The 18,584-nt window shown below is 30.8% G+C and overlaps 1 protein-coding gene across 1 annotated transcript in view; it reads left to right on the top strand.

Moving 5' to 3' along the window:
- Window positions 1–18,584, top strand: part of LOC149054946 (sperm flagella and cilia-associated protein 1-like) — a 49,659-nt gene that overhangs the window by 6,741 nt on the left and 24,334 nt on the right. Inside the window, exon 4 of the mRNA XM_089229776.1 lies at window positions 3,053–3,114. The gene's annotated coding sequence lies outside the window, so the exon portion shown is untranslated. The remainder of the gene's footprint in view (window positions 1–3,052; window positions 3,115–18,584) is intronic.

Raw genomic sequence — 18,584 nt, 5'->3', positions numbered from 1 at the left:
GCGGTGGATTAAGTTATTTTCCCTAGCCCCCTCCCCCACCGTTCATACCTTTGCTATAATTTGCTAACTTATGATGCTGTTCATACGAGTATGTTATGATGTTAGATGTATCTATATTTTGGTATTATTTTGACGATAAAAACTTGAAATAGGCACTCTACGTGCCAATTTATATGCAGATTACGTCTCAAGTCTAATGTGTGTGTAGACCAGATGGTATTGTTGTAAGTATAATATAGGTTTATCGAAAACAGTCGATTCTAATTTCTAGGCCTCGATAAGTTATATGGCAACAACGTTTATTAACCGATTCGACGATTATATTCACAATATAGGCTGAATAAGTGTAACTCGCGGACGAAAATTACGATTTCAACGTGTCCATGATATATAATTATTATTGTACCACTACAAATAAGTTCGATAGTGATAATAGTTGTTATGCAATCCAACATAATATTGTTATTAATAATATCAACACTAGCGTTATAAAACTCCAGTTGTTCATAAGTCATTAATTATTAGACAATTGCCCACAAAATTCCGGACGAATAAAAAAAAACCGAAAGTAAGGGTATAATTAAAATAACGTGTTTTAACTTTTCGGTTGGGCAAATATCAGTTACGCATCACTTCACCCCCACACTGAAGCTCCATCAGGGCTCTTAAATAATTACCGGTTTTAAATTTTTAATTGATATAGAAAAGGCGCGAAATATTTACCAACAGGCGGTGGCCATTTTCTTCGTTTTTATAAGTTTAATTTAACTAACTAATTATTTATTATTATCAACAAGATATCATTTGAATATTCTCTGTCTTTTTTTTGTTTTTTTTTTATCGAACCAATCACTGCTGACGTATAATATTATATTGGTTGTCCACAGTAAAATAATAATAATGATAATTGATTCATTAAACTCAACGATGAAACACGCACGGAATGGTCTTATTATTATTATACTAGCTGAATAACCCGGCTTGGATCGTGTGTAGTATAGTTATTGCTTTTTCTAAATTAAATTCTTAAATCAAATGTTTATTATTTACCTTCTTTCTTTTTTCCGTCCCTTTACAACATTCCTTAAATAAACGACGTGAATTTTCAAACGAAAATAATAGCACGTAGTTTGTACAATTAGAGTACCAAGTGCCATCACAGCCAATATTTCCTCTGCTATATTAATGAATTTATTTCGTATTCTGATTTTCGCAATTTTTAAACATTCTTATCGTTTACTGTTAATTTTATTTTCAAATACTTAGAATTTTATCATACCATTTAAATTATTTTAAGGGGTGTAGTGTGGTGATTCAGATTTCTCTATTTCCAACGGAGATAACTTTTTCAAAACATTTTATGTACCTACATTTTAAATTTAAACGAGCATAGGTAGGTACTGCAACCACCTACTTAGTTTTTTTTGTCATTTAGTTTTTTGTGCCTTTGGTATTATATTATAGGTCAAACACAATACGATAATAATAATAATAATATTATATTAACACGACGACACCACTAGATGTTTTTTTCTTTATCCTCTCGAATCGTGCTGGGTCACGTAACAAAGACACACTACGCGATGGACCGGAGTTGTTGTTGTTGGTCCTATATGTAATATTTCGTCGTCGTCGGTAACAGTATATAATATATTGCTTTAATATTATATATTGTATTGTATATAATAATATACTCGAAGGGCACACACACACACACCTACACTTGCGCTTAACGAGTATACACGATCCTCGAACCTCTCTCGTTTTCCGAGTGTGTTTACCCTAGACGACGGCGGCGGCGACTGTTCACGGCGGTTAACTAATTTCTCCCTCCGGTCGAGAGCGCAGTCATTGTGCATCACGGTCGGCAGCTATATACCTTATAACATATACCTATATACCTTATAACATATACCTATATAGTATTTATATATTGCGCGTACAGCCTCCTCGTGGGTGGCCATTATTCAGCCCTTTAATTTATTATTATTATTTTAGTCCCAAACGCGACCCACTAGACAATATCATTATTTTTGTACATAATATTGTACATCAGTAACCAGTAAACGTACATATATTATTATTGTATAACCGTCGCGCAACCGAATTTCACGACATCTCCAACCACAAAAATATTATTATATTACATTATTATTACTTGTGATGATTATGATATTTGCGGTGTGATATACTGGGTGATTCACCAAGTATGATCATCTCCTTTTTTCTTTAATAATGAAGTCATTTAAAATCTGTGTGAGTGCCCTGTGGCGATACAAACTTTTGTTATTCAAATAAGAACCCCAATTTTTTACTATGAATTATTTAGCAGATAATGTTTTTGAGAATATTGATGTATTGAAATCAAAATTCTAACTAGTAGTTTTTGAGTTATTTAACTTTGTGTTCTCAAGATAAAAAGCCACGGTTTATAAAATATGTGGTCTATGGTGGATTTGAAAATATTAATCATTAATATTAATCTATCAATATAAATAATTTGTAAAAACTACCTGAGTATCATAAATACTAGTTCTAGTAGTACTTGTATTTTATAATTTTTTAAAACTATTTTTAAGGATACCTATTATCCTTAGTACAAACATTTTAATAATTATAGGAAGCTACTCGTTCGAATTTTGATCTCGATACATCTAAATTCTCAAAAAAATTATCCGCTAAATAATTTTCAGTAAAAAAGGAGGGAGGTTCTCATTTGAAAAACAAAAGTTTGTATTGCCACAAGATACTCCTTAGGTATAGTACAAAAATCTCAAGAATTTGAAAATATGGTCTTTGAGTTTATTTAAAAATTCCAAAAATCAAATTTTGAAAAATTTAATCATTAAAGGAAAAAGGGGTGAGCATGCTTGGTGAATCACTATGTATAATATTATTATATGATATTGTGCAGGTCATAATGATTCGTGTAAAATTCGTCTCGTCGTGCATTGCACAGATAGATCGGATTGTAATCTACTATATTATGATAAATATGTGTAGAGTAAGGAATATGGTCAATATGATAATAATGTGAATATTTATTTTTAAGGGTGACGTATAATCAGCTATATTCATACGCGCAACCAACAATAACTCAAGATGACGTCACAAGTATGTACATATATTAGTTTTATGAAATACATGTATTTACTGCAGTATACACAAAAAAAACATAAAAGCCGATGCACATGCGTGAACTAGGACGAAAACAAGGTGTTGAGCATATCTTCTTATTTTTTATACTATATGAGGTACATGACGTATATAACGTATATATTATATATTATATATATATATTATAAGATGATGCACATCACAAAATATAGCATAACAATATCTTTATCGTCTATGTATATAATCGCCGCCCTTCATCGTATAGGTATTATAATAAATTACGTTGTTAATAATACATTAAAATTATAATATAAATATACAGGGTGATTTTTTAAGCATTCTTACCGCTATTTTTCCCTTTATTAGTACAAACATTAAATACATTTTTAGAATTTTTAAGTAGACTTAAAGACCATATTTTCAAATTTCTGGTATTTTTGTACTACTTAAGAAGTATCCTGTGGCAATACCAGCTACTGTTTTTTAAACGAGAACACCCTATATTTTACAAAAAACTATAAAGTGGATATTTTTTTTGAAAATTTTGAAGTATCTAAATCAAAATTTTAATAAGTAGTTTCTGAGGTGATAAAATGTTTATTCTTTGTTTAATAATCCTTAAAAATGGTTAGGTTAGGTTTTTTTTTATTAAGAATAAAAACTATACGTTATGTTAGATGTAATATTTGTTATATTTTGATCTTTTTTATAAATTATTTGTATTGATAAATCAATAGTAATTATAGTAATTACTAACTTTTTCAAATCGTCTTACCTCCCTATCAACTTAACTCATTACCATAGATATATTATTCTTAAAACACAAAGTTATATAACTCAAAAACTATTAGCTTGAATTTTGATTTAGATAGGTAGGTAGGTCTCATAATCCTAAACGATACCGGACCTGGTGGCAGTATTGTGCTAAACATTTCCCACCCGTTCCTGGTTTTTTGAACGGAAAAAAAGGTCTCTTAATCCGCAAAAAAAAAAAGAAGAAGTTTGTATTGTCGCAGGAACATCTTGCTTAATTGACACAAGAAATGTCAATGATTCTAAAAACGGTTTTCAAGTGTATTTACAAATTCCAAAAATCTGAATTTTAATATAATATGCATAATTTAACCATACAAATAGGATGATCATTCTTAAAAAATCACCCTATATATTATGTGTCTTGTAAGAGAAAACGTTTTTCGCCCCGCGCGATGGCCTGTGACGTGGAAATATTTGAATAATATAATAATAATAATAATTATGTAATAATGATACAATAACACAGTCGTGGGCGTGGAAACAAGTCTGGTCTGTTTGTTCTCTCTCATAATATTCATTCGAATATGCCGACCAAAACTCGCGTCAACGCCGCGTATATTATATAGTGTACGTCATTATACCGATTTTCAGACACGTGTGCGCTGATGAGCATAATAGCGTGTGTGTATAATATAATACGGTCGTTGACGAGGTAGTCGTCTACACAACACTCCAGCCAGACAGGCAACATTATTTTTATTTTTATTTTTTCGAAATCCACATGTGTTCAATAATAGTACTACATTTTTCGGTTTTATTTTTTTTTTTTAATATTTTTTTTTATCGTCTCGATCTTTCCGTTTTTTTTTTTTGTTTTTTTGTTTACGTATAAATCTATTAAAAACGACGAGGCACACACATATGATATGGGCCCCGACCCGCTAAAGAGTATTCGAAATCATGTACTTATATTGTATTACCATCACGAAAATCGTTTCATTTTTACGGTTTAAAACGTCGTCGTATAAATATAGGTACCTACACGATCGTTCGGTCCCGAGCACACACATTTGGTTGATTTTTCTCGTTCAAAACGACCAGTCCGTAGTCGCTACTAAATATATTATTATGATATTATATATATATATATATATATATATAGGTGTTGGTTCGATGGTATTTCATTTTAATGCGTTACGCGCGTATCGATGATAATGCAGCTGCTGAACTACCAGAAAAAAATACGGTTCCTAATAATTCTGAAAACGAAAAAATTGTCGATGCTTAAAAATGAACAATATTTACCACTTGGAAAAAATTTTATTAGATTTATAATATATAATATTATATGATTTTTCTAATTTTGTGAAAAGGATTTGGAGAAAATGCAAGTGTTTATATTGGTAGGTATCCAATATGATTTGATATATTGATTAATTTATTTTAATTACTTATATACTTAATAGTACCATAGTACCTATGGAATATTAATGAACCTGTGCCGTCAAAATTATAATAGGCACCATAATAATTACTCCAATTTATATTATGTAGGTGGCATTTCATAATATCGTTTAGTGTGCTTACCTAATATTATTCGTTTTGTCTGGTTTTATCATAAATTTCCAGGCTCTACCAACTGCCTAATATTTACATCCACTTATTATGGGATGGGACACTGAAACAAATTATTATTTGCCTCGGCGGGCTCATAACGGTCAACTAAGCCGGTCGCGCTACGCAGCTGTTATGTGATATAATCTCGTAGTTTCAATATAGGTGAAAAAAAATATAATAACAATAAAAATCGAAAAATACGATTTAAAAAAAAAATTAATTTTACGGAATTCGAAAAATGTGTAAAAAAAAAATACAAAACATTATTTTCCTTTTATAATGTTGTATAATATAATATTATTATGATTTTATTATAATACCGTAGTGTGCAAGACTTCATGTTGCAGCCACGACCACTAAAAGATAATCGCATCGTTTTGTGTTCGACCTGACAGATACGCGAGACAATAACGCAGGTTATTGCGTCATATATATATAGTACACAACACACTAATATAGAGGTGTAGGTACTCATGTGTGTACAGGGTGCAATTGTGCCATAAAGGCTTATAGTTTTGAGATGGAGATAGAGAGACGGCCATATATATAGTGATGGTGGGAGAGATAGTATATATTATATAATATATACTTTTATTTTCGACTATATAACGTTTGTCTTGCTCGTGGACCACTTTCGTCCCATATTCCCATTCTTTCTCATAACACTTAATACCCTTACACACACACACACACACATATATATATATGTATAAATACGTTCAAGTTTTTATCACCGACCTTCGCGTCGTTCTTTGAGTCAGCGCACGCATGCACACACACGTCGAAAACAATACGATTATTCCTCCCTTCCGTTTTCAACGTCGAGACAAGTAGACAACATAATATAAATATATATATTTTATTTTGAACTTTTACAAGTAAATTTGACGAGTTTATATTCATATATATATATAATATATATTCTGTAGGTCTATAGGCAGATAAACGCACTGTTGCCACTTGTATAATACTATACATATGGTGTTTCATTAAGAACGTCTTGTTATCACTTTATTAAAAAAAATTATTTTGAACGAGAAAATTCACAGAATATTATTATTTTGTGCCATGGCTACAAGCAGAACCGGAGAGCTTACAATTATAAAAAAAAAAAGTCAGCCAACACAAAAAACAAAAAAACCAGGAAAATTACGTAAATCCGGCGTTCCTAATGAAACACTTTATATAGGTATATTATACACTAGCTGATCCCCGCGCACTTCGTTGTCCGTTAAAAATATTAACTCTTTAGGTTTCAAAATTTGTGTTTAATTATCGTCGTTTAATACTCGGCGTAGCTATAATGGTGTTCAAAACTTCCCGTGACAAATTCCCGTGAATTTACCCTATTTTAATTAAATATTTTTAACACGGTATAATATAAAATACAGGATTAAAATAAATTATTCTCAATCATAATATTTTCTCGCATTTTTAGCTTCGTAAAGGTGAAACAATTTTTAAAATTGGTACCTATTCTGACAAAGTGCTATGATTTCTAATTTATACATCTAAATTGTATATAACAAATAATAACCCTGTACCAAACAAAAATATATTTTATATTTATTATATCTTTAATTTCCTTGGAGAATCTCAAACTTTCAATAAAAAAATTAAGAGTCACTTATCAAGATACCCGATAGATTCATGAGATAGTACGCAGCTTTCTGCTAAAAATATTTAAAATCGGTTTAGTATAGTACCTGCAGAGATTAAACCGAACAAACAGACAATAATAATATGAACAATTACGACACGGTCTCGGTTCCTTACCTATATCGTAAATTATCTATTTAACTGTTCGTCCAAATTATGTGCAGTAAAAGGGGAAACAAGTCTTTTGTTTTAAACACTTGAGACAGTAAGTTTACTTATTTAGATAAGAATTCATAATCGTTTATAATATGACTACCAATAAACATAACCTAACGAATTTAAATTTTTGCAGTTTTTAGTATAAAAACTAATTTTGTGAGACTTAAATGTAAAAGTTAGACATATGCCGTCACAGACTTTCTTGAAGGCATTATCGAATTCTACAACTTTTTTCTCTATAATATATAATCATATATCTCTCATGTCAAGGCAGCGTTTGTAAGACACGTTTTCGTTCGATCGTTTTTTCTCCGACTTACTGTGCAAATCCGACTACCACGAAAAAGTCTTATTATTTTTCAGTTTAATAATACATAGCCTACGACACTCACAAATAATGTGGCTTATTTCTATTGGTAAAAGAATTTTCAAAATCGGTTCAGTACATCCAGAGATTACCCACTACAACCTATACAAATCTTAAATCACTTATTATAATATGATGTACTATATGATATGGCAAGGCTTGACTTAATAATTTTCACTTTTCGACCATATATATATATATGTATGCGTGCCGGTGGGATGTATCGTAAAATGTATATCTTTGTGTGTATTGTATAATATACGAATTCATTCTATCTCGCACAACGAATTTTAAACGGTTGAACGGAAAGTCAAAATAAAAAAATAAATGTCGACTTTAAATTATTATTACATATTTTGTGAAGCGTTAATGTTCCAAATATATGGATCACTTTATTAGACTGAAATTTCGTAACTATATATGTAGTGTTATCGAACCGTGCAGACAAATTTTATTTTTTTTAACACGAAACACATTTGGTTTTACGATAATGTGTGCCGCTCTTTGCTCGCATTTTTTTTTTTTTTTGATGATCATAAAAAAATACCTAAACGTTGTATGTGTTTATTAGATCAAAAATTTGAAACATTCGAAGACACTTTAAATGTTCGTTTTGTTTTGTTATAATCGCTATTGTCGGTAAGGTTATTGATAATAACTACGCTATCATATACAATATACATGCATACATTTTAGCGAATAATTTTCTATTTTTCAAGATCTTGACATTGATTAACTTATTTTATCGGTTGAATTTCACTTACATTGGTGAATAATTTATTGTTAAATTAAAAACTACAATATTTTCCCACCTCCAAGTATCAACACAATATTATCTGGATCAGCAATTTTTTTTTTTAATAATTTAAAATAACAAAACAATTTTACCGTGTTGCAACAGACATATAATATGTCACTGCGTAAAATATTGGTTAAATTGGAAAAGTTTTATTTTTTTCCGTTTCATTAAATATATTTTTAATCCCTTTAAACAATAATATACATGGTATAACACTATATTATGATGGTTATTAATTTTATTGTCTTGGTAATATTGTTTAATATTTACTCAAAAATGGACATACCGTTTGATGAAAGCTATCTCCAAAGTTTTGTTTTCATTGTGATTCCGCACAGGGCAGGTCTCACCAGAATTCAACGCAAATAAATTTTAAAAAAATACCTACAGTTAGGGTAAATAAAGAGAACTCTCAAGTCATCAGGGACTTTTGTGATCGAGATAATTGTAAGTTAACTTTGGTAACAAATGAAATTGTTATGAAAGTGCTGTAGTTGCTTTAATTAAATTTGTGATTCCATATAATTGAGTAGAAATACCTTCAGAAAATATTATACGTTTTGAGGTATACCCATCATTCACATTATAAAGTTTTCGCTTATTATACAATACGTATTATAAATTAATATAATTTAATTGCATCGTTACGAAATTAGTGTATTCTAACTGGGAACGATTAAAAATAAAACTAGTATAACGATTAACGATGACTTTCCACAAGGATTAAATTTACTTGTGTCTCTATGGCTCCTTATACATAGTAAACAATACTACTTAATGCATTTGGATTTGGATAATACAGAGAATGATGGGTATCATAACATTATTATTAGTTTTCAAATTTGATTTTCGTTTTTGAGAAACGCTATTTGTTAACAATAATAGCGGATTTAGTAAAATTGCTTCAATTATAGAAACATATATAAACACATATACAGGGTGATTCTTTTATCAAACAACACTTATATAGTGTTTGTGTCTAAATACCGCCTAACATACACCTATAACACACAAGCACCACTCAAAACCACCCAACTTTGGGAGGCTATATCTTGTAAACGGATTAACGAAAATTTTAAATTTAAACGTGAAAATTCATTGAAAAAATAGCCTTTTTAGTTTATGACATTTTAAGTATAGGTTGTCATTTGAAAATCAAAAGTTGATAATGGTTTACCTGATGAATATAAGGGTGAAAATATTTCAAAAAATATATAGTTCTAGAGCAAGATGGGTCTAAAATTTTGAAAAAAAAATTGAAAAAAGTCAATAGTTTTTGAAATAATGAGTGTTTTTTGATAAAAGAATCATCCTGTATATTTATTAGTAATGAAATTTTTTTAAATTTATTCTAACGTACCAACTTCTAGAACATTAGTTACACATAATTAAATCAATGATTTTCTTTAATTAAGTATAATATATCAATATGTTTTAAAAACGAGATGGTTTTGTTGATGTTGTCTTCGATTGGGTTAAGGGATTCGAAGAGATTGTCAGACATTCCTAAGCTTTTTCTGGTTTCTATGTGGTATAAAAACCAATTAAGGCCTCACGAAAACAACAACGTTCGGAGAATATTAAACGTAAAATATCATAATTATAAGGTTTTTATTGGTTAATATAATTCGGTTGTTAGTGAGAATAGGAGGCGAAATTTGGCTGATGACGAAAAATAATTGTTTGTTTTTTTTTTCTTAAATACTATAATAATAATATAACTGTTAATTCAGTTCAAAATCACTTAAAGGTTGGAGACATATCAGTTCAGATAATTTGGTATTTTTTACAACTATTGAAAATTATCATAAAACTGACTAGGTATTAATATTTTCGATTAGACTATAGAATCTTGATATACTTCAAATTTCTAATCTAGGCGCCAGAGTTGCGATCAACACGAAACAATATAGCCAATATATTATTTATATATATATATATATATATATATATATATATATATATATATATATATATATATATATATATATATATATATATATAAATAAATATATTGTTATTTTCTATATTTATTTATGTTTATATGTATATATTTATACACTAAAAATATATATATATAATATATAATATATATAATATATATATATATATTATACATTTTTTTCGACGTAAAACAGCGGGGAATCACATAACAAATCAACAAAACTAAATATATTGCATAACATTTTATTGTTATTATTATTAAATTGGTGTTCAACTTTACTACTATAGAATAATATATCATACTAGGCAATAATATATAAGATATCTTCCGAGGAAATTTCAAACCTCCATGGCTAAAGTATACTCAACATCTATGTACATAGTACTATAGCTGTATTGTATAATAGGTAGGTATGTATTACATAATATTATATCTCTTAAGACAATATTGTATATGTGTAGATCGCAATAAATCAAAAACAACGAATATTTTATTCTATCGTTCGAATAAAATACGAAACTCATACATATAGATTACTTTGAATAATAATATAATACTAAATAATATTCCTATAAGTATTTACGATGGATCTTCGATATCTTTAGGTTAGTTACTTTTTTAGTGTATAAATATATACATATAAACATAAATAAATATAGAAAATAACAATATATAAATTTATATGTATAAATATTGTTTTAGATATTCTGAACGTCGATAACATTGATTTAGTACCGATGACGCTTATGGCATTTGTTTTTGTTGGTCACAAAAAAATTTTTTGTAAAAATGAATCGGTCGAATTGTTATTATGCCATATACTCATATATATAAATATATCTGCCGTCTATAGATTAGCAAAAAGTCGGGTGGAATATACAAGAAGTGGTCCCATATTTCACATTGCTGCCTCGGTGTAAAATTTTAATTTTAAAATTTTAATTTCCTGATTACCTCCTTCCTCTCGACTTGCTTGTAGAAGTTTTCACATCAACAAATGCACATCATGCAATTTACACGCTGCAGACGTTGTACATTACAATTAAACTCACGTCACATTTTATTTGTATGATATTAAGGTAAAAATTGGAAATTTTGTTGATTATACCTCGTTTGAATTCACTTGATATTATTACGTCGTTTTGAGTTTAAAAACACTTCTGCCCTCACGTTTGCCTACACATGCACGATGTACAATGATTTCGGCACAATTTTTTTTATTTGTCATTGTTTTACACCTTAAAATCGGCCGGGCGCGCATATAATATATTATAATATTATGTTTCAAATATTGACCTTTGCCCTTTAATAAATACGACGTTATACACATATAATATAATATGTATTAGGTACCAATTTCATTCCGAGCTCGCCCGTGGAATGTGTTGCCGATTTTACGATTATGTGGTTTTTTTCTTTCCTCGGAATAAGCTTTTTTTATGGCAATCGCTGTAAAAAGCTCGCTGAGAATATAGCTACGACATGCTTGCACCTCTCTATTTATATAGATTGGAAATCGGGAACATGTGGTACACACCTATAAACCTGTGTAGTGCACTGGAGACTGGAGAGAGTTGGTTTTTTTTTCTCGAACTTTTCCAGAAAAACGTGGCAAAACGAGTGTGAGAAAATGTGAACAGAGTATATACCATCATATATTATGTGTACCAATTATACTATAGTACGATAGTATGCGCGCGCAGTCGTTTTATCGATATCTTGACCGTACGAGACCGGACTTAAGTTAGGTTTTTATCGCATGGCATTTCCTAAAACGGGAGTGATACGGACATTCCGAATAATGGTCGAGCAGATATTTTAGCAGAAGTCGATATAAATACGCGACAGCCTAACGACTATATAATATTCGATAGAATTACAGCTAAATATAATATTAGACGAAAGAATAATTAAACAATACCGAATAATTAAAAAAAGTTCCAATCGATCTGACCAGGAACTCGTCGATCGACACTTGTGTGTGTCTATTTGACGACATATTATAATGACATCCATGGTCCATTACATTTCGGCAAAGGTATAGGTAGGCGTTAACTATATTTAAAAAGTTCATTTATTTTAATTTAACTATAGTTAGTTTGTTCACTACAATCACCTAGTGAACTTGACTAGTTTAATTTATTGCTGAAATATCTTATCTCCATTGTCAGTCGATTTAAAAATAATCAATCGAGTTAAAAACATTTTGAACATTTTCGTTTATACGTAAATATTTTCAGTGTGAAGTAAAAATAATCCTGCAATACTATAATGACGCAAATATTTTTGTTCTTTTTCTCGATAAAATAATTTTGTATATCGATATATTTTATTAGATTGAATAGAAACAGTCACTTTTTATGTATAATCTACATACTACAATTTAAAAAAGTTGAATAACTTTTTTTTAAACTGGGTTCAGTTGATATTTTTTTCCATGTTAACTTTTAACTTCCATGTGTTCTCTTAACTTGATTGAGTTAATTATTTTCATTGACTTTCCAATACCTTTGCGTTTCGGCATATTATGCGCATGTCGAAATTTCGTTATCATTCGTGTGATTCGACGTAAAAACTTCAACGTCAGCTGTGGCGAATCATATTGATATGATCAATAATATTACTGTAGACGGAAGGAAGGAAAAACCGCGTTTTTTAAGCTGGCGAAAAACTGAAAAAATTATCTCGCCGACAACATTTCCTGCACACTATTTAAAAAGTTAAAAAAATCCACTCTGGAGTTCTCATCGCCTATACAGTTATTGTATTAGTGGCCTGCAGAGTTGCAGTGGCGGCGGTCGCTCATCACGGACCGTTTATTTCGACAACAGAATATAATGGTGGATGGAAGAGGGGGTAGAAGTGGAAATGAACACTTCCGACTTTGGCCTTTTTTTTGCCAAGCTTTGTAGCAGATGCACAAAAGCTGAAATCATCGCATCGTTACGACCGTCAGCAACATATTATATTAAATTCGTATACGCACTGCACCGCGCTTCATCACTGCGCCAAAGTCATTTATCGCGCTGCACTCGATGTGGGTCGGAATAGTAATAATAATAATAATAATTACCCCGGAGAGACGGCCGGTGGATGTTTAAAAAGGACTTGTCGAGGAGATGAAGTTAAAATACCGCGGTGATGGCTACGACGGTTTGAAAACAGAAATATATAATAATATAATATTATATCATACCATGACAATGCAACGAGACGTATTTAGGAGACATTTCGGGATGTTCGCAATTACTAGTGGCACCGAACTTATACATTAGGGGTGGCCACCACCACCCCTTTTAAATGGGTGGGTCGTGGGTGGTGAGTCAGATGTTATGCAGATGGGTAAATATATCTAACAAAAAAAAAAATTGAAAAAAATTTGAAATAATTGTAAAAATACTAAAATATTTTACATGATTGCTGTCTGATGATAACGTTAAGGTATAGCCACATAGGTTTAATTTAACGGTTATGGGTGGGTGGGTAATTGGTCACTTTTTACTAGTTGGCCATCCCATTTTAAATTGAGTTCGGTGCCACTGACGATGACCTATATTATATTGGTACCGCCTACAGATATATAACTATTAATATAATTATGCGTATATAAAATGTGTATTGTGTATATTATAATGTGCTGAATGGTTATTTTTTAACGGCAAGCGTATAGTTGTTTGTTTCGAAAAGTGTATTATCTCTCTTCAACACTTTGTTTTCAAGAGCTTGACCGTTGAAATTTAGCAAAATGCTGCAGGTACCATGTCACGAAGTATTATGGAATTTACCACTGGTATATTTTACACATCTAACATATTAATAAATGATGTAAACGGTTACGATATTTTGTCGAAACAAATATTATAATTAGTTCAATATTCTAAAAATACATTTTCAGAAAATCGAAGTTGCCGTTCATAAGAAACGAACTTCGATAATGATGGTTACCCACCACCTGTGGAAGACGAAAAAATTGGTGCTGTTCGGTGTTGTCAAAAGTGTCGCCCTGTACAGTCAGTCCACCGCCGACCACTACCTATACGTATTTACACCTTATATACACACAATAAGTATATGCGGACAAAGAACTCGTTGGATGGTTTAGTCGAATGCCAATGCTAATGTAATGACAAAATGACAATGCTCGAGAAGTGATATCACGAAATTGTGGAGACGAAGCGCAGTTAGGTATATCTCAATATCTCATACACACGAGGGTTGTGTGCATTATATTATCGTATAGAAACTTAAGGCTGTTGTCGCCAAAGAAAACAATAATAATTTCAGTAGTATAACATGGTTATATGGGTAAGACGTAAGTACGTAGTGTTTGAAGTAAGAAACATTTCTCGTGAAACATTGACATTTTTCCCAGTACAAATACTAATGATGATTATTTATCAATATACCCTTTAATCATAGAAAACCATCACTAATTAGAGTAGTCGATGATTGTTTTCTCTAAAATTCTAAAATTGTGAAGGTTAAGTTCCGACAGTCATACGTTTAAAAAAATTTGTTTAATTTGAGTCCGTTTCGATTTTATGGCTTTGTCACAGATTCGAAATACGCCGTCAGTAGCTCGTTATTATTATTGTCTAATAGGTATGCAAAAAATGTCATATTATAATATATTGTACTTTAAATGTCTCGCATATTGTGCTCAGATATTATTACTATATTATGTTATTAAAACAGAAATATGCTCAGGCCGTGTATGCGTGTGTGTGCCTTTCACGAGGATCGCGGTTTAGGCCTATCTCGGGCATAAAAATATATTCTTTGGTAAAAACCTCGTATGCGTGTGTGTGGGTGTGTGTGTGTTTGTATACCATCGATGTGCGTCTGTTTGTTAGGTATAGTTACAATGCTGTTGCAGCGACGAGTGACGATGACGACCCCTCGAAAACCAGTTGTGCGTTATTATATAGACGTCTGGTATGTGCGGTATGTGTGGTTCGGCTGCGTCTTCGGGACGCCCATATATATATACGATTATTAGTCGGTCCCGACCGTACATGATGTGTGTATGTGTGTGTGTGGTGCGGTCGCTCGTCTTGAACCGTTCCGTCTTCGGAGGCGACCGTAAATAATATATATTAAACGTATGTGTTTCGGGTTCAAAAATAAGCACCGCCGCTATCTTAGGGGTTCTATTTTCGGTTGTCTCCCGGCGATGCAGACGGTCGTCGGGTGCACACACATAAACGCCGAGCGTCTCGATACTAATATTATACTCTTATATATTATGTATTATATCATCTTATTCCTGCAGCCATACTTAACCCTCCAGTGCGTGTGTGTGTGTGTGTTAGTGTATTTTTTTCGGACTACCTGTGGTTACAGCGTATCATGGGTATAAACGACGACTGGTTCATCCCCCGATCGTCGAAAGATCCGAAGAAAATATTCCACGGAGTATATCATGACGAAAAGGTCTCTGAAGTGCCATTAAAATTATGTGATTTCACGGTCATGGACCAGTAGTTGCATCTAAAACGAAATTTTTATTTTTAGAATTATTGCGCCAATCATAATCATAGGGCACTATTTAAGTGCGCTTGCCTTTTGGTTTTACCATCCGGTTTGAATCTGATTTTGTGCAATTTAATTCTATCAACGTTGAAATTATGTGTCAATTATTTAGCTACCTATAACAACATATATTATAACAGTTAAAAATCAAAAAGTATTTATTGACTGATTTCAAAATATATATTGAGTAACTGTGGGTTCAATAATTTTAGTTATTTATTTTTTTTTTAACACGATATTCATGTACTCAAAATATTAATAGCCCATTTGCAGAAAAAATTCTATAATCTTCAGTAATTTTATGAATCGTCATTATTCCCTGCAACATTACTTGATTGGCTTGATTTATTCTCCGCACTCGACAATACTGTACCTATATATAATGTCGATATAATTATGTAATAAATGATGATACTATATTAGATGTGTGTAATATTATGGACATTTATTTATTTTTTGCTTATTATAAGTGTTATACATTGGATATATTTTGATTTATTTAAGTTAAGTAATTTAAGTTGTACGTAATGCAATACATATTATTTTTAATTTAAAGACCACAACGGCTATTACTCAACACAATATAGTAAGTGTCTATCAATCCTGAAAATGATCGAGCACGATAATATTGGCCTATTTATTGACCATAATAATATGTCCCAAGTGCAATTGTTAAAAAAAAGTGGTAATTTTAAACTGTATATTATGGTAAACTTTTGTAATTTAATTTTAAAATCGTACCTATACCTATATCTTTACTACTACGAGATAGTGTGAGTTATGTGTGTGCGAAAGAGAGAAAGAGAGTGAGTCTGAGAAGCGAATATATATTAACTAAATGTCGAAGATCACTGGCGAGTAAATACAATATATTATATTATTACCGTCACAGCGGCATAATAATATGTATAATGAAATATTATATCACATTCAGCCTCGTAGACGTGTTTTGACGAAACTTAGGAATGATTATTGGACATTGCATCGGTAACAAATATTCGCTTACATATAATGTTGTATAATACATAATAGTATGTGTACACAGTATACGGTTTCCAAACAAATAATAATAATATCTATATAAATGTTTGCAACGTCGGTAAACTTTTATCACTACCCCATCCTACCGAAAAATCGTAAGGCGTATTGTATCTGGACGCTTAAAAGGTTTTCATTGAACACTTCATTGTGATGTCAGCAAAATAATGGGAATTTCAATTTTCACCTCTTCACAGTGTATAGGTTAGTATATAGGTATAGGTACCTATACGTAAAGAGTGTCAACTAAAATAATCGTAACCGACAATAAAGGGACCAACTAAAACTTTTAGAGTGTCGTTCACGGGTTTACGAAGAGGTGATTTTCGAGAGAAAACGTACAATATATAAAACGTCATTATTATATTAAAAAAAAACGATAACAATTACAATATATATATAATATATATACTTTCTAACCACGCGATTTTTTGTTGATTTTACAAAGTTATTATTTCTGGCTTTTTAATACAATATTATCGTGTTTATTTTTTAACTTTCGTAGTATTGAAACGTCCTATTAAAATGTAGTCGAGGCCCAACCTCTGGGCCCCAACCAACTGAGCGCATTTGTTTGTTTTCATTTTTATTTAACGTAAATAAAAACGGCCACGAGAGGCTGTTCAAACATTTTTTTTTCTTCATCTGACAGCTATAGTAGAATATTATGACGATCGAAGTTAAGTAGTAATATTGAAAATATGGATCAATATAATAATTCACATTCAAGCTCCCCGTCATCATTCACCACGACAGAGAGGTAGGTTTATAATATTCCATAAAGATGATGGATACTAAAGTCAAAAACCGAAGCTATTTATAGTTACGCGTGTGGAAAAGCAGAGGTTAAAATAAAATTTAACTAGTTAAACGATAAAAAAAATGGCTTTACAGGAAGAACTATCACGACACGTAGATTGGCGTTGGATTATACGATCATATAATGAGAGTCTGATTGGGATGATAAAGTTTATTATGTATGTATTGATTTTACAACAATGATGTTTTTATTTCTATATGTGACTGAAGACACTTTTTTTAGTAGCAAAAATGCTCATCGTTTCAAATGTTATTTGCAAATTGGATCTATTACTGGTACTTTTGGGATGATGTGAAATTAGAAAATTTTCAGTATTTTTCAAAATACCTAATCGAGGGAAAAAAATACAAAATGGTTGTAAACATTTTAATTTATTAACAATCCTGATCAGCAAACAGTTAAGAGACTTCTTCGCTCGCTCAAAATAGTTTTTCGTCGTATAATGTATATTGATAAACTGATTATTGAATTTAAATTTAACACATTCATTATTATCTACAAAATAAATAAATGCCTACACGTCTTGTACAATTGACACCTACTGTACAGCAGAGAGGTTGCGTTATCCTTTTTTTTTTTAGGGAAGCATTATTCAAGTTACATGATCACATTGGACTCGGATTTTTAAAATTAACTTTAAATAATGATAGATTACAATTATACACTTTAAACATTAATTGTAAAATTGTGAATAAGTAATGGTGATGGACGTGATGTATTTTCTACATTAGAAATCTATACGGCTTTTTTTCTTTTGTTTATCTCTCAAACGAAA

This window comes from Diuraphis noxia, unplaced genomic scaffold, assembly GCF_037042655.1.
Source record: "Diuraphis noxia isolate RWA-SAM2 unplaced genomic scaffold, SU_Dnox_SAM2 contig0005, whole genome shotgun sequence".
NCBI classification, from domain to species: domain Eukaryota; kingdom Metazoa; phylum Arthropoda; class Insecta; order Hemiptera; family Aphididae; genus Diuraphis; species Diuraphis noxia.
The sequence above is the reverse complement of the archived record's forward strand: the minus strand, read 5'-3'. Positions and strand labels throughout refer to the sequence as shown.